Genomic DNA, 22,096 nt, shown 5'->3' on the forward strand with positions numbered 1-22,096 from the left:
AGTGGCTCACGCCTGTGATCCCAGCACTTTGGGAGGCTGAGGCGGGCGGATCATGAGGTGAGGAGATCAAGACTATCCTGGCTAACATGGTGAAACCCCGTCTCTACTAAAAATACGAAACAAAATTAGCCGGGCGTGGTGGCGGGCGCCTGTAGTCCCAGCTACTCAGGAGGCTGAGGCAGGAGAATGGCGTGAACCCGGGAGGCAGAGCTTACAGTGAGCCGAGATTGTGCTGCTGCACTCCAGCCTTGGCGACAGAGCGAGACTCCTTCTCAAACCAAAAAAAAAAAAAAAAAAGAGGTTGGAGGAGGGAGTATAGCTCAGGGGTATAGCATTGGACTGCAGATCAAGAAATGGAGGTTGGAACAACTATGAAAGACATTACAAATTCAGACTCTTAGAATTCAGCAACTTGATATTTTGAGGAAGGAGTACAAAGAAAAGAGAAGGGGAAACGATCTTATATGTCACTCCTTAATTCAGGAGGATTCATTTATTTTTAGTTTTAATAAATTTGAGAGTCATCAAATAGATAATTGGTTCTACCACAGTTGAAGCCAAAATAAATTAGATAGCTGATGGAGAAAAACAGAGAGGGAGAAAGAAATGAAACTTGGTCAGAAACATGAAAATAAAATAAAATGAAAACAAGAGGAAACAAGGGAGGGAGGGAGATTATGATATTGATTTCCATAGCTTTCATCTACAAACAATGGAAAAACCTAACTAATCCCAGTTAAAGATACATATTTTTGTCCATCCCTTGCAGTGAAACAAGAAGTTCAAAAATAAGCAGCCACAGTTCACGACTGTGCAGCTCCCTGGCACCCCAAAGCCCCAATTTCATTTTATTTTCCTGCTCCCTTTCTTAAATATAGCTGCCCCTCCTTCTCCATAGTAGGAAGAAGAAAAAAGGCTAAGAGCAAAACCAAGTCTGTTCCATTTAGAACGCTTTCCAGAAGCCTCAACCATATATTCTGCTTATATTTCAATGGCTGGAACTGGGTCACATGGCTTCCTGGAGACCAAACACAGGAAAGCAGACAGGAAGAAGGATCTCTTGGATGGAATTTGGGACAACCAACTGGCAGTTGCCTTTTTACTATATAATGTTTCATAATGTTTTAGTCCTAAATTGCAAACCACTGTATTACTGAGGCTCTCTATTGAATTCTTACTGGCAAACAGGAAAAAAAAAGAAAAATATACTGTTGGCTTACAAGTTATTGGCCATCATCATTTTAAGGACATGAACTCATAAACTACAAAAAAAGATTGATGTTTCTTAACTATATTTTCTGCACAATGTGGTCACCATATTATTAAAGTACACAAACCATAATGTAGTCCATTTTAAATGAATCCATGTGTGATTTACCTAAGGCAAAATGTGAATCACAGTTTAGCTTCACTGAGTTACATAGTCTGGTTATGGCTTATCCTTCCACTCCATGAATTTACATGTCTTTGAGAAATGAACATTAATTTTTGAAAGTTGGATAAGCAAGTCGCAATTAAAAAGGTAGATCTGTGTTTACCAAAATATAAGCTGCGTTTGCATTTCATATTCAAATGAGAGTGAAGCAGCAGCGCATGAGCTGATCCCTGAGAGCCAGAAAGACAAACTCATTTCTGGTTTCGCCACTTGATTGTGTGACCTTTGACAGGTTGCTCAATTTTTCTTGGTGTCAGTTTTCCTCCCAGTGCAACTGGGTTGGCACCTTCTTTACAAGGATGTGAACAACTAATGAGGTCTTCCATGCCCTCCCGTACAAGACTGTAAGCTCTACAAGGCTTGACAAGAATTGTGTCTGACCACTTCTCAGTTATCACCAGTCCTAACTTGGCACTCAGCACATAGCAAGTCCTCAAAGCTTTTTGATGAAAGAATGAAAGTAACTTCCAAAGGCCTTGGATATGGTACCTGTAAATATAGTTGCCTACCAGAATAATAATTTGTCAAGAAAAATAATCTAAAGGAATAAATAGTTTCTGTACTTTAGTTCAATAAAATATGTGTACTCAGTTAATTTGTAAAGATTAGTATTTGGCTAGATTTGGCATGCATCTCTTTTAACTGACCCAGCTTCCAAGTTAGAATACATATGAAGTTAAAAGAATCATCTCTGTGTCCTAATACAACTTTAAACTTAAAATCAATTCTTAACAAAGACCTTCCTTCCTTCCTTCCTTCCTTCCTTCTGTTCCTCCTTCCCTCCTTCCTTCCTTCCCTCCCTCCCTCCTTCCCTCCTTCCCTCCTTCCTTCCTTCCCTCCCTCCCTCCTTCCCTCCTTCCCTCCTTCCTTCCTTCCCTCTCTCCCTCCTTCCCTCCTTCCTTCCTTCCCTCCCTCCCTCCCTCCTTCCCTCCTTCCCTCCTTCCCTCCTTCCCTCTCTCCCTCCTTCCCTCCTTCCTTCCTTCCCTCCCTCCCTCCTTCCCTCCTTCCTTCCTTCCTCTTTCCTCCTCTTCCTCCTTCTTGTTCTCCTTTTCCTCCTCCTCCTCCTCCTTCTTCTTTCTTCTTTGTTCTTTTTTGTTGTTGTTGTTGTTGTTGTTGTTTTTTGTTTTTTGTTTTTTTTTTTTGAGACGGAGTCTCGCTCTGTCGCCCAGGCTGGAGTGCAGTGGCGCGATCTCGGCTCACTGCAAGCTCCGCCTCCTGGGTTTACGCCATTCTCCTGCCTCAGCCTCCTGAGTAGCTGGGACTACAGGCGCCTGCCACCGCGCCCGGCTAATTTTTTGTATTTTTAGTAGAGATGGGGTTTCACCGTGGTCTCGATCTCCGGACCTTGTGATCCGCCCGCCTCGGCCTCCCAAAGTGCTGGGATTACAGGCGTGAGCCACCGCGCCCAGCCTCTTCTTTGTTCTTTCTTCTCTCTTTCTCCCTCTCTCTTTCTCTCTTCTCTCCATCAAGACAGAGACAAATTGTGGATAATTTATCCATGAAGCATGAAGACTTGGGTTTCATGGTTTTTACATTTTATCCAGTTCACAAATTAGCTTTTTGAGCTTTTTATACAGAATTCAAATACCATTTCATTCTCAATTCCAGATAAAAATGGCAATAGCAAATAAAGAAATGTCACTATAGATCAAATGAAAACTTTTCTTAAAACCTCCTTAAATGACACTCCTATTTTTTAAACCAACATCTATTAAGCATTTACTATGTGCCACACACTGTCCAAAGCATGTTTCATGTAATAATTAATTTAATCTTCGTGGAATCCTATGAAGCTATAGTACTACTTTCATATCATCAAGGTGAGCCTTGCTAATTTATTGCAAGTTGCAAAACTCAGAAGCACTCCTGGTCTTCCTTCCCTTTTATCTTTCTCTATATAGTGCTTATCACCATCTAATAGAGATGATGCCCAATTTACAGTGTTCCAACCAATAATTTTTGACTTTAAGAAGCTGTGAAAGGGATATGCGTTCAGTAGAAGCTGTACCTTGAGTGCCCATACAGCCATTCTGTTTTTCACACTCAATAAACTACATGAGATATTCAACATTTTATTTTAAAACAGGCTTTGTGTTAGGTGATTTTTTGCCAACTGTAGGCTAATGTTAAGTGTTCTGAGCAAGTTTAAGGTAGAGTAAGTGCATGGTTTACTTACAGTATTTTCAATTTATAGTTGGTTTACTGGCACATAACCCCATTGTGAGTTGAGAAGTATCTGTATATTATATTGCTGTTGTTGTTAGTTACAGTCTGTCTGTGTCTGCAGCCCACTTTCACTAAAGTAGGAGTTCCACAAGGCCAGATAATTTTTCCATCCTATTGGCTGCTACAGCCCATCATGTAGAAAATTGCCTAGCATGTAGTAGGCACTCAACAAATATTTGTAAATGGATGAATTCCCATTGCATAAATGAGGAACGTGAGGCATCTGATGCTTTCAAATCACTTTATCTTCAAAACTATAATTACAAGGATTTTGTACAGTGCATCGATAATTGTTATTATGGAAACCATTTTCATATTTCACTTGACAGACCCAACAGATGACTGTGGGTCTCAGGACTTCCACTAGTTATCAAAGACTATGACAAGAACAAGTTTCTTTAAAAATGAGAATGACAAAGGGCTAATATCCAGAACCTATAAAGAACTCAATCAAATTTACAAGAAAAAAAACAACCCCATCAAAAAGTGGGCAAAGGATATGAACAGACACTTCTCAAAAGAAGACATTCATACAGCCAGCAGACACATGAAAAAATGCTCATCATCACTGGCCATCAGAGATATGCAAATCAAAACCACAATGAGATACCATTTCACACCAGTTAGAATGGCGATCATTAAAAAATCAGGAAACAACAGGTGCTGGAGAGGATGTGGAGAAATAGGAACAATTTTACACTGTTGGCGGGACTGTAAACTAGTTCAACCATTGTGGAAAACAGTGTGGCGATTCCTCAAGGATCTAGAACTAGAAATACCATTTGACCCATCTAGAACTAGAAATACCATTTGACCCAGCCATCCCATTACTGGGGATAAAGGATTATCAGTCATGCTGCTATAAAGACACATGCGGCCGGGCGCGGTGGCTCAAGCCTGTAATCCCAGCACTTTGGGAGGCCGAGGCGGGCGGATCACAAGGTCAGGAGATCGAGACCACAGTGAAACCCCGTCTCTACTAAAAATACAAAAAATTAGCCGGGCGCGGTGGCGGGCGCCTGTAGTCCCAGCTACTCAGGAGGCTGAGGCAGGAGAATGGCGGAAACCCGGAGGCGGAGCTTGCAGTGAGCCTAGATCGCGCCACTGCACTCCAGCCTGGGCAACAGCGTGAGACTCCGTCTCAAAAAAAAAAAAAAAAAAAAAAAAAAAAAAAAAAAAGACACATGCACATGTATGTTTATTGTGGCACTATTCACAATAGCAAAGACTTGGAATCAACCCAAATGTCCATCAGTGACAGACTGGATTAAGAAAATGTAGCACATATACACCATGGAATACTGTGTAGCCATAAAAAAGGATGAGTTTGTGTCCTTTGTAGGGACATGGATGCAGCTGGAAACCATCATTCTCAGCAAACTATCACAAGAACAGAAAACCAAATACCGCATGTTCTCACTCATAGATGGGAATTGAACAATGAGATCACTTGGACACAGGAAGGGGAACATCACACACCGGGTCCTATTGTTGGGGGGAGGGGAAGGATAGCATTAGGAGATATACCTAATGTAAATGACGAGTTAATGGGTGCAGCACACCAACATGGCACATGTATACGTATGTAACAAACCTCCATGTTGTGCACCTGTACCCTAGAACTTGAAAGTATAATAATAATAATAACAACAATAAAAATGAGAATGAAACTAGGACATGAAGCATGGTCATTAACTACCACTACTATATAACTGCATATTTGTATTTAAACTACTGAGTCATTTTAAAATGAAAGTACAGTGTCACTTTTTTGTACTTCTTTCACATCAATCACTATGTATTTGTAGTGCACAAGGCATTTTTTAGTCTCAAGAACTAAACACAGTAACAACGGAAAATATATGTATGACTGAACACTGTATTTTAACCCACTGAGAGAAAAAAATTAGGTGGGATCATAATATTTTCATCCTCACATTATGCCTGGTACTTTTATGCCTAAGTATTAAGATGATAGGTGCTATAGAAAGGGCAAATAAATACAATGGAGAATGTCTGTTTAGTTATTTTCGAGCTGTTATATTGAAATATTGTCTTGTTTACAATTTTCAACTCAACAAATCCTCATCAATTATTAAATATTTTTCTCATTGAATTAAACATGGCGACTGTATTTTCTCAAAAGAAAACATCAGGTGAAATGTAAGGCTTACTTTTAACATATACAAATTTTCCTATATGAATAAAATTCTATAGCTTTATTATTACACTACCCACCCACCCCTACACTAAGCAGAAAGTGTACGTCGTATTTATTACATAAAGAGAAACAGAATTTAAATCCCGTTCTTTATTCCTTTGAATCTAGAAGCAGTTTTTTTCCCTATTGCAATGAAAAAAAACAAAACAGTTCATGGAATTTAACCACTGTCTAACAGGCACCATTTTGCTTGGTCCTGTCCTGCTGACCACACAAAGATTATAATGAAGGCAACTAGACAAAAGTCGGGGAGCAGATGTGACCATCATATCTTACGGAACAAAGTGCTATACAGTCCGTCACCATCAAACTTGTGGTTATGTTTTCAATGGGATTATTATATTAATATATCATGTATTCATTTATCAAAATTACTCATTAAAAAAGTTTGGTTGAGTAGGGTTTGTTAGGATACAATTTGCTATTAGCATGGCTCTTTGTTTCATTATGAGTTACACTCATTGTTTATATGGCTTCTTGCCTGCTAGAACTGTAATCCACATGCATGAGTTCACTGGGCAGCCGCTGAGATAAGAAACATATGGCTGTGTCTGCTGTGAAAATCTAGACACACACCATGCGTAACTCTATCTCTTTTTGTGCGTGTGTATTGACTTGTGTCTGTTCATGCACATCTACTTTTGGGATCCCCATCTCTTATAATCATATGCTGATAAAAATATTTATATAATTTAACCCCAGCAGTACTTACAAATATCACTTTTATTTAGTAACATGTAATCAAGCAGCAAATAAATATTTTGCCATTTTATCTAGAAGCATCAAAGTTAGACAGGAGAGATGTAATTCTCTGTAGGTTTGGCAATAAAACCTAGACTTCAGATTTTTAGCTCCTGTCTCTGAGCCTGGTCTTGGATCAGGTTCCAAGGTTAATAGCAGACATCCTCAAATACATTTTAAACCTATATGCAAAATGTAGTGTATTTCTTATTTTTACTGTCACAGAATCTAAGAATTATCTTCTTAAAACAAGCAAGGAAATTTAATTCTTTGGAAGTTCAAATCTAAAGGAAGGTTTTATTTTTAACTTGAACATGTTTTTAAAAAACAATTGCTGTAATTACCTTGGAATTTTGTCAAAGCAGAACTCTGAAAATTGGTAGGTCCAGATCTTAATGTGAGCATACAGAAAGTATTTACAGGGCATTCATAGCCAGCAAAGCACATCTAAGTTAAAAGGCAAAAGGTTTAAATGGTCAGAGACCTTTAAATGAAGAAGAACATTAAGCAAACATCTTAGCCATCGAGTTATAAATATGTCAGGAATACAGACTTCCCTGCCGCGCTATGGGCAGAATGATTGTTCCATGTTGTTGACCTTCACTAAGTCGGTTAACCCTTCAGTAACCTTTATTTTTCCATCAGGAGCAATACCTGCTTGTAAAGAACATGCTAGACCACAGATCTAAAACAATATGATTTTATTACTATTATTATCCCCGACAGAAAAGCTGTTTCTTTCTGCAGTAAGACAGTACAAAGCTTGATAAAACTCTACATAGACTGTTGTCAAAACACTGGGGAGAAAAACAGATTAGGGATATTGGTTTTTAAAAGGATAAGGAGCAATGATTTAGAACCAAATCTATCTGTGTAATATGTTTTCTTTTAAAAAACAGTCTTAATTTAGTTTCCTTGGCTACACTATCAGTAAAAAACTAATGCTGCTTTACAATTTCATAGAGTTTTTAATTTAGAAGACTATTTTCTATCAGTTGTTGCTTTTTCTTGTTACAATATATGGATAAAAATTAATGTGCTAAGTGTTTGATGTATATTTTCTCATTTAACCCTCATGATAGCCAATGAGGTAGGTGAAATCTTTGCCATTTTACAAAAGGGAAAACTAAGTCCAATGGAAGTTAACTTGTTTCCAAGATAACACAGCTAGTAAGAGATGGAGCTGAGATTTGCAACTATGTTGACTGACTTCACACAAGTTCTCTTAATCACTGTGTATCCTATATCCGATACTGGTGGAGATAACTTATTTAGACACTTAAGTGTTGAAGACTTGCCAAGATTGCGTAGCCCGTGCGTGTCAGGTTTGGATTCATGGATCCCAGCACATTGTTCTTCCCATTAGACTGAATTGTGCTTGAAGGCTTTTTATACCCTCATTGTGGTTCATGGCTAAGGAGCTTCAGGAAAAGATGAGTGAGCTTTTGCCCAATTCTTTATCCAGAGACTCTTAAGTTTTGCATTTTCCACATAGTTCAGACATTGTTCCTTGTGGATGGAATAGTGCTGACTGCAAGAGCCTCTATTGGGGAACAAGTGCAGTCCTTCCTAGTTGGAGGAGTCATTTTCCAAATTGGAGTTTGGGGAACATTGTTCTGTAGAATGCTAATAGGTGCTGCTACATTCTGTGCTCTCAAATATTTGGAAAAATTTTGGTTACACAGTGTTAAACATCTTTCTTCAACCCTCCAAAGAGGGTGCTGCAGTGGCTGTTAATTTGTTAATTGGCATTGTGACTCTGGGAGACTGGGCCACAGAGTGTACAGTGGTTCCCCAAAATATGTAGTCACTCATTTTTTTCAAACTCACTTTCTAACACTCTGGGAATATTTTCCAAGGAACCTGAGTTTCGAAATGCTCCTTTGGGACTTAAGTACCGTTCAGAACTCCTGCAACATTCCCCAGTCAATTGACTGTTTTATACCTCCAGTCTGACCTCAAGCTTCCAATACCTTGTCTCCTATCCTTGCTTCTTTTTTGTCTAAGAAAACAGAAGCCCCCAGAAGTGATTTTGCACACATACTTTCACAGCTCAGCTACCCGTCTTCGGACAGCTCTGAGGCCTTTCCTCCTACCGTGGGTAAACCATCACTGGTCCTATCTAAAGCCAACTCCTCCACTTTGGGCTTCCTTATCTCCTCACCCATTCATGTATATTGCTCCAATAATTGTTTTCTCACTTTTTTTTTTTTTTTTTTTGAAACAGAGTCTCACTCTGTCACCCAGGCTGGAGTGCAGTGGGATGATCTTGGCTCACTGCAACCTTGGCCCCTCAGGTTCAAAGAATTCTCATGCCTCAACCTCCCAAGTAACTGGGATTACAGGCATGTACCACCACACCCAGCTAATTTATTTTTTGGATTTTTAGTAGGGACTGAGTTTAACTATGTTGGCCAGGCTGGTCTCAAACTCCTGACCTCAGATGATCCACCTGCCTCGGCCTCCCAAGATGCTGAGATTACAGGCATGTGCCACCACTCTCCACCTGTTTTCTCACTTCTGCATCACCAGTTTTTCCTTCTCCACTGAATTCCTCCCTTCAGCATACAACATGCTATAATTTATCCAGTCTTAGAAAATAAGTTTAAAAACCATTCTCCTGACCACACAGTTTCCTCCAACTCCCATCCCATTTCTCTGTTCTTTGTCGCAATGAAAGTCTGCCAAAACTGTTCTTTTCTTTTTTCTTTGTGTGTGTGTGTGTGTGTGTGTACTCAGTTTCTCTCCTCCATTCCTCTCTGGAAACAAATTCAATAAGACTTTCATCCCCCCAAACTCTGCTTACTAAATCTGCATTGGTTAAGGTCAACAACAATTAACTCTAGTATTTAAACCTAGTGGTAAATGCTAAACTTCATCATCTTGTCCTATGAGCAGCACCTGGCACTGATTGCTAGCTCAAGAAGGTGGAGTTTAACACAACCCTAACTGATAGTTAAAGAGATAATTTAACACCTTGTCCTCCTTGAAACATTTTCCTTCTCTTGCCTTCCAGAGATCCACATTCTCCGGTCTTTTTGTTTTTTGTTTGTTTGTTTGCTCTTATTTTGTCAGTGTTGGAGTGTTAATGTTTATTGTTGGATCTCTTGGATCTCTTTTGTTTTTATTTTGAAATGGAGTCCCACTCTGTCACCCAGGCTGGGGTGCGGTGGCATGACCTCGGCTCACTGTAGCCTCCACCTCCCGCGTTCAGGCAATTCTCCTGCCTCAGCCTCTCTAGTAGCTGGAATTACAGGGGCCTGCCACCACGCCCAGCTAATTTTTGTATTTTTAGTAGAGACGGGATTTCACTATGTTGGCCAGGCTTGTCTCAAACTCCTGATCTCAGCTGATCCGCCGGCCTCGGCCTCTCAAAGTACTGGGATTACAAGCATGAGCCACCTTGCCGGGCCTGTTGTTGGATCTCTTAACAATCTCAGCCCACTGCCTTAGTGATCTCAACCAGTCTTGATAGACTTAGAGGCCATCTATATGCTGACAACTCTCAAATGTGTATCTTAAAGGTGCACTTAACTGTAGATTTATATATTCTACTGCCTATTCTATAGCTATACTCATATATATAATGGGCACCTAAAATTACCTTTTCTAAAACTGAATTCCAGATTTTACCTTACTCTATTCTGACCCTAAATCTATTCCTTGTAATCTTCTTCTTCTCAATAAATAAACATTCCTTCTTTTCCACCTCTGTTAGCGTAAAAAGCTTAGTATTATCTTTGACTCATTCTCTCATAGCTCATGTATGGTCTGTCAGCAAGCCCTGTTGACTTACCTTCAAATTATATCCAGAATCTGATATTCCATCACCACTTCCATTGTTACTACCCTTCGCCTTTCACCTAGATTATTGCAGACACCTCACAAATAGACTCCCTGCTTCCATCTCTCCTTCTTATAGACTCTTCTCAGGGTATATCCAGAGGGACCTCTTACAACATAGGTTAGATCTTACAACCTCTCTGCTCAACACCCTCAGAATGATGTCCCCTCTCACTCATTATGGGCAAAGTCCTTGCAAGACTTCTAAGATAGTCTTGTCACGGCTACCTGTGACCTCTCCAATCCCATCTCCCAGGTTTCTCTCTCATTGTTTTCCACCCTCTCCGGCCTCCTTGTTGTTCCAAACCCACCAGATCATCCTGTCCAGCTGTGCACTTGCTATTCCATCTGCCTGGGGGACTCTGCCCCGAGATACGTGCCAGTTGCATTTCCTCACCTTTTGGTTTCTGCTCACCCAGTTGGTGAGGGTTTCCCAGACAACCTTTTGAAAAATAGCAGTCTCTTTCTTACCTCATCCCATGTCCCGTCTCTACTTTCTCTCTGTACATTAACAGGAGCAATAAACATAGTGTGCTTGCTTTTTATTTTCTCTCTCCCTCTGCTAGATTGTAATTTCGGTAAGGACTGATTTTTTTTTTTCTATTTCACTGATGTACTCACATTGCCTAGAATAATATAGAAATACAGTTGACGCTCAATATATATCTACTGAATTATTGCTGAATGAATTAGTAAATATCTCTCTAATGTATGTTGGAGCAATTCTTCCCACCCAATTGTCATTATTTACTCATCAATGGAGCGTTAGTATAGTAGTCTCCCTTATCTGAGGAGAAAATGTTCCAAGACCCCCAGTGGGTCCCTAAACTGTGGAGAGTACCAAACCTAACTGCCATCAATTGGAACACATTTCATTCATGCCTTTCATTCACAAATGTGATGCCTTTTCCATCCTAACTATTCATGACCTGTGGCTGTAACTTTTGCAGTTTGAGGTTCAACAGGAAAACTAGCATGAATTTCTTTTCCTTCTTTACAATTTCATGGATAGAAGCTTCATTCTTACTGTAGATCTTAGCAACATCAACAAACTATTTTTCTTTCCTCTTAATTGAGAACTTTTGCCTTTCACTGAAAGGAAACACGTGATGGCTTTTCTTTGGCATATCTGAATTGCCAGCATCAGTATTTCTGTGCTTTGGAGCCATTACTAAGTAAAATAAGGGTGACTTAAATGCGAGTACTGCAGCAGCACAACCGTCAGCCTGAGCACCAAGATGGCTACTTTTAAGGGACACGTGGGGGGCGAGGAGCACAAACAGTGTGGAGACACTAGATAAAGGAAAGACTCATGGCCCGAGGTGGACAGGCCAGAAAGTGCCAGATTTTATCACAGTACTCAGAACTAACTTTGAGTTTATTTCTGGAATTTTCCATTTAAATATTTTCAGACTGCAGTTGACCTTGAGTAGCTGAAACTACTGTATTTTCAATGACTTTGATTCCATGAAATAAAATTATAAAACTCTTTATTAGTAACTAGTTATAATGTAATAAAATAGTGGTGCTCTGTCCCTGATTATTAATTTTATGACTTAACATAGGCAATAAGTTTTTTAGCAGTTGGTTGAATGACTATTAACTTATTTAGATAATTGCAAGTGTGGATAAAGAATTTGCGTTAGAGCACCAAAAGAGGAATGAAGAGTAATAGTTTTGAATGCTAGGTCTTGAGATAGGATGAAGAAATGTCATTTGGGGGACATTTATGTATTACCATTTTTATTTAAAACTATAATTGCAACTAAATTAAAACAAAATATGATTAAATGTTTCATCAGTGGACAAAGCTATACAAGCCTCAAATTAAGAAGAATCTCCAGGCTGGGAACGGTAGCTCACACCTGTGATCCAGCACTTAGGGAGGCCAAGGTGGGTGGATTGCTTGAGCCCAGGAGTTCGAGACCAGCCTGGGCAACAATGTGAAAACCTGTGTCTACAAAAAACCACAAAAGTTAGCTGGGTGTTGTGGTGCACACCTGCAGTTCCAGTAACTCTGGAGGCTGAGACAGGAGAATTGCTTGAGCCTGGGAGGCAGAGGTTGCAGTGAGCTGAGATCGCGCCACTGCACTCCAGCCTGGGTGATGGAGCGAGACCCCATCTCAATAAATAAATAAATAAAATCTCCAAACCTAGGAGGAAGTCAAAAGAAACTAAGATATTCTAGCTAGGAAATGATTGAAGCTTATAAATATACAAATCATGGAATAGACTTGACAGAAGTAACCTGCCATGTGATTTGAAGAATTACAGTAATGACATTAAGAATAAAGATCACTCTTTATGTGCTGGTGAAAGTAACCAACCAAAAATATTAGGAATAAGAAATAATCTAATTATTTGGCAACATGTTAAAAAATACACATTGAAAAGAAGAGAGATGAGGTGAACAAATGCAAACTAAAGAGTAGCAGTGCTCCAGGAGAACAAAAAGGGCAATTAATACTGTGAGGATGGCTCATTTCTGGCAGTATTTTCCAAGCACGAGGGTGGCCTGACTTTGGAATATAAATAGATGCTCTGGATGGTACAGTCCTTTAATGAAGAAAAACAGTCCACTGGGCTCCTACAGTGATGAAAATAGCCTGCGAGACCACCCAACACATTTGCTCTGATTCCAGATTTACTAAGCCATTTTTAAAAATTTGATTTCTCAAAACAGGCTGGTTGGCAGCAATATTACGCTAAGTTTCTCATTATTAATTATTTGTCATTCTGGTATACATAATTCATATGTGACTTAGGGTCCAGATGAACTTATTTTCCTTTCCAGGCAAAATATGAACTCAGTAAGTTTTTCTAGAGTACTCCCCTCTCAGACATTAGCTTCTATACCTTCAGGTTCTTACCCCACCATATTCGCATAATTGTATTACTTCCCTAAGAACCTTTTTTTTTTTGCTAGTACTTTTGTGCCACCTGACAAACTTACAAGCTATTTTTAAATGCTTGCTTTTAAATAGAGGGCTCTTAGGCTGGGCAACGCAGGGTTTCTACATAAACAATAATTTAAAAATCAGGTGTGTGCTGTGGCTCATGCCTGTAATTGCAGCACTTTAGGAGGCTGAGGTGGGAGGATCACTTGAGCCCAGGAGTTCAAGACCAGCCTGGGTAACATGGCGAAAACCTGTCTCTAAAAAAATACAAAAACTAGCTGAGGATAGTCGTGTGCACATCAGTAGTCCAAGCTACTTGGGAGGCTGAGGTGTGAGGATTCCTTGAGCCTGGGGAGTTGAGGCTGCAGTAAGCCGTGACCATACCATGGCATTCCAGCCTGGGTGACAGAGTGAGACCCTGTTACAGATAATAATAATAATAATAACACATAAAAATAGAGGGCTCTTGAAACCTAAAAGTTGATAAAAACCAAAGCATAAATGTCAGATAAAAGTGGAAAGATAGAATAATTTCATACTAATTAAGAGCTATTGTTTATTAAATGTTTGCCGTGTTCCTATTACTCTTAACATATATGTTGGGTTTAATTTTCTCATAGAAAATTTTGGTGTTAAAAACAAAATGCTTTTTTCCTCCTCCATTATAATTCAAATGATGTAAATGTAAGCTCTCCCAGTCTCCTTGACAGTGGCAGTTTTTGTATTCCCCATTCAAGCTTACTCAGAAATTTCTTGAATTCAATAAAGTCAATTTAAGGTTTCAAATCCATTAGCTCATGATTCTTTCTCAATGTTTCCTTTGAAATCACGGGTTAAAGTAAAACCTGGGTTAGAAAGGATGTCAAGGAGGGACTGGTGAAAATATTGTCCTGGCCTAGGGATGAGTCATCTGGTCCAGAGGTTACCCTCTGTGCTTGTTCAGTCCATCAAGTTATAGCTGGTCCAGCCTGGACTTGAACATGTGCTGTATCTATGCTAAGTTCATACCCTTTCTGTATCCTCTAGCTGTCATGCTTTTTTCATCTTCCGTGTTCCAAATATGGGGTTTCTTTTGGTCCAGCTGTTGCCTCATTGCAAACCCCCATTGGCTTTTCCCACACTACACTCATGTTAGGAACCTCAGAGATTCAAGAACCAGAGACCTTACTCAGCCACTGTTAGTTGACAGCATTTGGTTTGTTAGAGTCAAAGCTTCTCTAGAACACTCGCAGTGGGATTTACCCGTGAAAGCCAAGTTATTGATTACCCTTCTGGTCTAGGATCTGCTGAATCTATTGCCCACTGTCCTGGATTTCTAGGCATGATCCCTGTGAATTTACCTTCTTACCTGCCTGCCTGAATTTTTAACCCTTTACTTTCAAATTTAAGTTCAATGGTGATGTTTTTGTTCTAGATTGTATATGAACCCCCCACTGAAGCAATAAATACTATTTATTTGGCTACATGTGGTGGCTCACGCCTGTAATTCCAGCACTTTGGGAGGCCGAGGCAGGCAGCTCATGAGATCAGGAGATCAAGACCATCCTGGACAACATGGTGAAACCCCGTCTCTAGTAAAATACAAAAAAAAAAAAAAAAAAATGATCTGGGCATGGTGGCACCCACCTGTAGTCCCAGTTACTAGGGAGGCTGAGGCAGGGGAGTTGCTTGTACCCGGGAGGCGGAGGTTGCAGTGAGCCGAGATCGTGCCACTGCACTCCAGCCTGGCAACAGAGCAAGACTCCGTCTCAAAAAAAACAAAACAAAAACAAAACAAAACAAAAAAACTATTCAATAAGTAGCATCTTGAAAAAGGTAAAAACTTACAAACCTAAATAGCATTGGTTGAATTTTCAAAAATATTATCCTCCTTTTATCCCATAATAAGTATTTGCATCCCTAGAAAAAAGATTATTTTTATAAAATTATAGTAGCCAGATCTTTGTTCGATTTTTGTTTATATACAATTTACCTCCCAGAATCTCTGAGACTGTGGAGTTACACATACACCATGGGTTAAGTTGTTACATGTTCCAATATTAGATCACCAGGGTTTTCCCAAGAATTTCTCTTTCCTCCTTTTCCTCTGCCAGGGAGCTTAGCCTGTCCTACAGAAGAGACTTCCCTGAAGTAGGGAAAGCAAGGGGTGGGCAAGTGTCTTTGCTTAGGGTTGAGGAAAATGATGTACAGGACTTCAATCCAAATCCCCTGGATTACCCACTAGCTGCGAGATACAGTGACAGTCCCATCACTGGGCCATGACAGAGTCTGCGTCAAGAGATGATGGGTACGGGCTAGTCTTTGGCTCTTCCATCATTATGGGATCTCTGCTTTCTGGGGTCCCAAGGTTCCCCCAGCCTATTTAGCTTCTACATCACTATGGGTTCTCCCTGCAGCTTGAACAGGATGTCTTGTTTCTTCTTCCAAAGTTAAACTCTTCAAATATATTGCCAGTCACCAAATTTATCGCCTAAGCTGGTATCCCCTAGAATTAGCTTTCCCTTTATGAGAAGGGGATTTATTTCTTTGAACATTTCACAGTCAGAGCTAATGGTCTTAAATATACTATTCTTTGTCTCTTTCTTTCCCTGCTGACTATCAATATTTGCTCAGTGTACTTCACATCACAGTTGACTTTCTGCATACAGTTCTCTCACAGAGTCATGGTTCTGACTTGCTCCAAGTCTTGTCTAAAGTTTGGATTAGTTCATGGTGCAAGTATTCTTTGTGTGAATGTTCCTTAGAATTTCAAGCACACCCCCGCATGCAGCGGTTTAAAATTTTACAGTCACTAACCTAGGTGTGCAAAATTCTAACACTGTTTATTTCTCCACAAGTGAAATTAAGTCAGTTATATAACTCCTATTTTTTTCTTTTCTTTTCTTTCTTTCTTCCTTTTTTTTTTTTTTTTTTTTGAGACAGTTTTGTTCTTGTTGCCCAGGCCATAGTGCAACGGCATGTCCTTGGCTTGCTGCATCCTCCGCCTCCCAGATTCAAGTGATTCTCCTGCCTCAGCCTCCCAAGTAGCTGGGATTACAGGTGCCTGCCACCATGCCCGGCTAATTTTTTGTATTTTTAATATAGATGGGGTTTCACCATGTTGGCCAGGCTTGTCTGGAACTCCTGACCTCAGGTGATCCACCCATCTTGGACTCCCAAAGTGCTGGGATTACAGGCGGGAGCCACCACACCCAGCCTACAGCTCCTATTTTTAAGATGTCAGAAAAACAATCTGAGCAACACAAGATAACTTTGTTCCTTATAGCTTATACATGGTCAATTCCAATTAAATCTTCAGCTGTGATATATTCCCTTCCTTTCCTTTCTTTTCTTCTGGGATAATCTGTGTTGAGAGGAGTGCTCTTGCTTTTGTGTCATCCATATTGGGAGGGGTTTCAGCCCAAGTGATTTCTTCTGACCTTGTCAGCCTCCAATGAGGTACAGCTCACCTGATGGATCCCTGTTGCAGTGACCTGGAATCTGCTACTGATACCAGTGTTTCCACATGGCCTGTTGTCTCAGCATGTACACAGTCTTGGTCCATTCTTGGTTGTGCCACGTCTATGTTCATGGAAATCTTTTAATACACAACTTTCTCAGCCCTTCTTGTCCATCCTTCAGATGTGTTGTTGGAGAGAACGCACCTTCCAAAATTACATCTTGGGAAACTAAGCCACAGTCCTTTCTGCTTTGAAAATCTCCCCTGAATATAGGATTTATACTGCTATCTCTCTTCACAATTTTTATTCCAAATTGTTACAGAGTTCTGGGCACTTTTCAGAGGCCTCTGTATGGTATAGTTATGTTTCTTTCAAACCAATTCATTCCAGCCATTGGATTCCTCTCTTATCTCCTTTGGGATGAAGGAACCTGCTCTGTGGTCATCATATATGTTTTTCTATACTACAGTTTATGGTATAAAATGTAGGCTCTGAGTCAATCAATAAACACTTGATGGAGAATGAGGTATCCATCCCCTCAAGCATTTATCCTTTGAGTTACAAACAATCCAGTTACATTAAGTTATTTTAAAATGCACACATTATTGACTTTAGCCTCCTTATTGTGCTATCAAATAGTAGATCTTATTCATTCTTTCTGTTTCTTTTTTGGAACACATTAGCCATCCCCACACCTACCCTCAAACCCCCCACTTTCCTTCCCAACATCTGGTAACAATCCTTCTACTCTCTGTGTTCACCAATTCAATTGATTTTTAGATCCCACAGATACGTGAGAACATGTGATATTTGTCTTTCTGTGCCCGTCTTATTTCACTTAACATAATGATCTCCAGTTCCACCCATGTTGTTGCAAATGACTGTATCTCATTCTTTTTTTAAAATTACTGAATAGTATTCCATCATGTGTATGTACCACATTTTCTTTATCCGTTCGTCAGTTGATGGACAGGTAGCTTTCAAGTCTTAGCTACTGTAAACAGTGCTGCAACAAATATGTGAGTGCAGGTATCTCTTCACTTTGGAAATTTGACAGAGACACTTTGGTTAACATTTTATTCTGTATGTGTGTGTGAAGGTATGCCATATAAAGTTAACATAAATGAGATCATATGTGTTGTTTTACCACTTTCTTTTTGCATTTAACAATGAATCAAAGGGGACTTTCTATGTCAATGAGTAAAGATATACACATTTAGTGGCTGCCCAATTTTCTATTATATAGAGGTACAGTAATTTATCCATCAAGAGATATTTGATTTATTTAGCAAAGTTTACAAATATATAAAATGCTGTAATAAATATTCTTGTACATGTATCTTTATTTTTTCCAAGTATCTCTTTATGAGAGATCTCTAAAATGGAACTTAAAGGGCTTATGGTAAAACACTGGTTTACCTGATCCTACAGCCAAAGGTCCCATAGCAGGGCTACAGTTACCTGTGAAATCAATTTATGTAACAGATCAGGAGCTGATTACATAGGAAAATCATTGCTGTATTTTTAAAAACATGTTATCCTAGACTTAGATTTAACTTTTGTAGGGTAAGGGATGGAGCTTGGTTATGCTCACGCACCCTGAGACAGAGCAGCAGCTCTTAACATAGTAGACACAAATACTAGAATGAAAGAAGGGGAGCTCAAAGTGATCACTGGAGGTGGTCACCTTATGGCCATATTTTTCCTGATCCCTTAGGCTTCTAAGGGATCCTGGGGATCCATTACAAAATCCTGGGATGCACCCCAGACCACTCAGTAAGCTTCCTTCTGCCCTCAAATGCTGAAGAGAGAATGTTAACAGCCTAAGATTGGCCAATTGTTTGGGTCAGAGAAATAAGCACAAGGAATTTAGTGCTAGGCTTTTGCTTCTCTTAGTATTGATTAATTGGGACCAGATACCTGCTGAGTCCTTAAATGTCCTGCTGTCTCCCATGGCATTCATCAGGTGCCCTCACAACCAGCCCTCTTCTCTGCAACTCCCATTTACCTCCCGGGGCATCTTTCCTCCTCAGTCTCGTATTCATTGTGTGTGAGTTGCTGCTGCTTCTGCTGCACTTTATTAGCTTATTCTCACGCAAATTTAAAATATTATGGCTTAAAACCAAATTTATCTTTAAAGTTTCCTTCATAGTGACAATGGTAGAAATAAGTGGGGTATAGACTGGGCATGTTTGGGCTTGACTGAGAGAAGAGAGAACAAGGGAGGCATGTTCAGGGATTCAGGGGAAGGCCCTGTGGGTGGTCCGCGTAGGTCCGCATGAGGGCAGCGACCTGTGAAGGCTGCGGGGGCTGGACTGTGAGTGAAGACACATGTGCGGCTGCAGGATGTTTGGCTGAATTCCTGCCTGGCCACCCTGTGGGGGATTTACAGCGGGTGTAAGATGGAGGAGAGCTGGGAGGTGCTTGAGTTCTTGGAGCAATCTGCCGGTAGGATTGGGGAAGCCAGAGTGACCTGCCAGTGTTATAAAAGTGGGCAATTCACGGTCTGGGATTAGGTGAACAGAAGGCCATGGGGATCCCTCAGTAACACTCTTGCTTTCTTGTTAGAATTTGCTTTTTGCTTTTCCTGAACTTCTGAACTCGGATTAGGAAGCAGTTGGCTGGCTTCTTGAGAAAGAAAGGGATGAAAACAAGTGAGTCCCAGAAAGAAAGAAATCTTGGGGTAATCACGGGAAAGGAAAACATGGACAGAGGGAGTTGGTCATGGAACAGACTATTAGATTATTAGAATAAAAAGGCCATACGTAAATATAGAGTGTTGGGTGATGTGGGGTGGGGATAAAAATATATAAATACATAAGAATATGAAGAAGAAAACGCTTAACATTAATAGGGTGGGGTAAACTTTCAGGTCAGAGACCTTGCCTGACCCGTAGGTCATTTGCAATGAATGTTCACTGAATGACTAAATGGAAAACTATTGTTAGAGAAAAAAATGAACTAGTAAAAAGTCATCCATCAATCTGGATTTTAATTCACAAAGATTTTGTAAATGTTTTTAAAGTTAAAAGAGCTCCTACATTGATTCATTGATTCAATAAGCATGTGTGCCTACTGTGTGCTAGTCAGAGGGATTGGAAAATCATCTACCCCAGTTCTCTCCGTGTAAGTATGAGAAAACAGGCATGAGCTTCCTACACCTCAGGTACCTTGAGGCAGAACTAAGATCAGAACCCAAATATCCTGAATCATAGACCTTTGCATGTCCCACTAGGCCATGTTCCTTCTAGGGATTAAGTTCACTGGAGATCCCGATGCTCACATGTGCCTGTATAACTTTGTGTGGCACCCTTCAGAAAAGGGTGCACCCTTCAGAAATAACAACTTCACATGAGTGAGTGCCACCTTTTGGCAAGGGTGTTTTTTCAAAAAATATAATTTCATACCAAGACAAATCATAAAAGTGTATCACAGGTAAGAGAACCATATCTTTTCAAATTCTGATCAGGATAACCTGATCTAAAAATGTAAGAAAAGTAAATGAAGGAAGTGTGTAATAATGCTGAAAATTCTAACAGTACAATTTTAGTCACAGAAAATGTTGTCCCATGTTAATGAAGTTTGAAAATTGACAACTGGATAATGCACATATTTCATTATTACTTTAGCCTGCTCTGGAGTAACTGAGAAATATTTTTGTCTGTTTAGCACATGTAACCCTAAGGGAGACAAGTTGCTGTATACCTGAAGATCACTCAATTTCTTTCACTCTTATTCAGTAATTACAAGATAGTCTCTACTTTTAAATTTATTTTTTCAGGTAGACATTTCTTTCAAAAAGGTACTTTTCCAACCAGGTGTGGTGGCTCATGCCTGTAATCTCAGCATTTTGGGAAACCAAGGTGGGCAGATTGTCTGAGCTCAGGAGCTCGAGACTAGTTTGGGCAACATGGCAAAACCCCATCTCTACAAAAATACAAAAACTGCATGTCTGTGTCCCAGCTACTTAGGAGGCTGAGGTGGGAGAATCACCTGGGCCTGAGAGGTCAGTGGTGCAGTGAGCCAAGATCGTGCCACTACACTCCAGCCTGAGTGACAGGGGGAGACCTTGTCTCAAAAAAAAAAAAAAAAAAAAAAAAAGATACTTTTCCAAGTAGTCCAAATAAATATCATGGTCTATCTGATGGTTATCTTTCTTCTAGGTAAATTAATAAATTGGCAATTTGGCTTATGAATGCTTTGCAGTTTGGTTAGTGTGAATTAGCCCCTCAGAGAGAACTTAACATCCTATTTCAGAATTTATAAAAGTAAGTAATATAATTTCTTCTTTAGTGTAGGACTGTGGTGTAAAGGTATGTGTTCCCATGTTCCGTATACTGAAATTCTGAACCCATGGAGACCTCACTGATACACTAACGTCGAATGGCACTCATTCTAAAATATTCATCTACCAGGTCTGTTGTACTCATCTTATTTGTACCATCTTGTAAATAGATATCAATTGAAAATAAACAAATGGATATATCCTTGTATATTTTTTGTTGCTGAGAGAAGAGAATAAGAAAACTCATCTACAGTGAAGTCTCTGTTTTTAGGGAACGTCTCAGCCTAATACAGATCCAGGCACTTCCAGAGGACAAACAGCATAGAACAAATAAAGGGTCTTTATGTAAGTGCTAAATGAGCCACAGTGGGAGAAAAGATGGGACCCCTGGGGTTTTGGCTTCTTTCTCGTAGCCTCACCTTCAGAAACCCAGAAAAAGAGTTCAACTCCTTAAGAAACTTAGAAGCAGATAATCCAGAAAGGGAAGAAACCTATGGAAGTTAAGGGAGACAGAGAATGGGACATACTGCATGAGGTTAGTAGGGAGGAAGAGTTCTCGGTAGTTGACCCAGAGTACTTGAATTTGAGTCGGGTTTGGACTGCTCTAGTTAAGTTCAAGTGCAAGTACACAGGCTCACTGTTTTGTGGGAATTAAAAAAGTTCTGATAGGCAGAAGATGGGAATAGCTCCTCTTCACCCTCTTCAGCAAGGGAGCTGTCAGAACAGAGCAGAGGAGTAGCCAAGGTGGGAACACTGGAGACCTCACAACCAGGAGGCCGAGCTGTTCATGCAGGAGGCGTCCATAGGATGATGGAACATGGAGATTGGTTTCGGACGTTCAGTAGAGTCTTTGTTTTTTTGTTATTGTTGTTGTTGTTGTTGTTGTTTTCTTTTTTAATTGACAAGGGAGTGTTTGAATCCACTCTGGTAAGCCTTCCTACGCTGGACTAGGGGGATTTGAGAAAAGTGGTTTAGTTAGAGTTTTAGCGAATTTGTTGATCTGTGCTG

Source organism: Macaca fascicularis, chromosome 17 (genome assembly GCF_037993035.2).
Source record: "Macaca fascicularis isolate 582-1 chromosome 17, T2T-MFA8v1.1".
Taxonomy (NCBI): domain Eukaryota; kingdom Metazoa; phylum Chordata; class Mammalia; order Primates; family Cercopithecidae; genus Macaca; species Macaca fascicularis.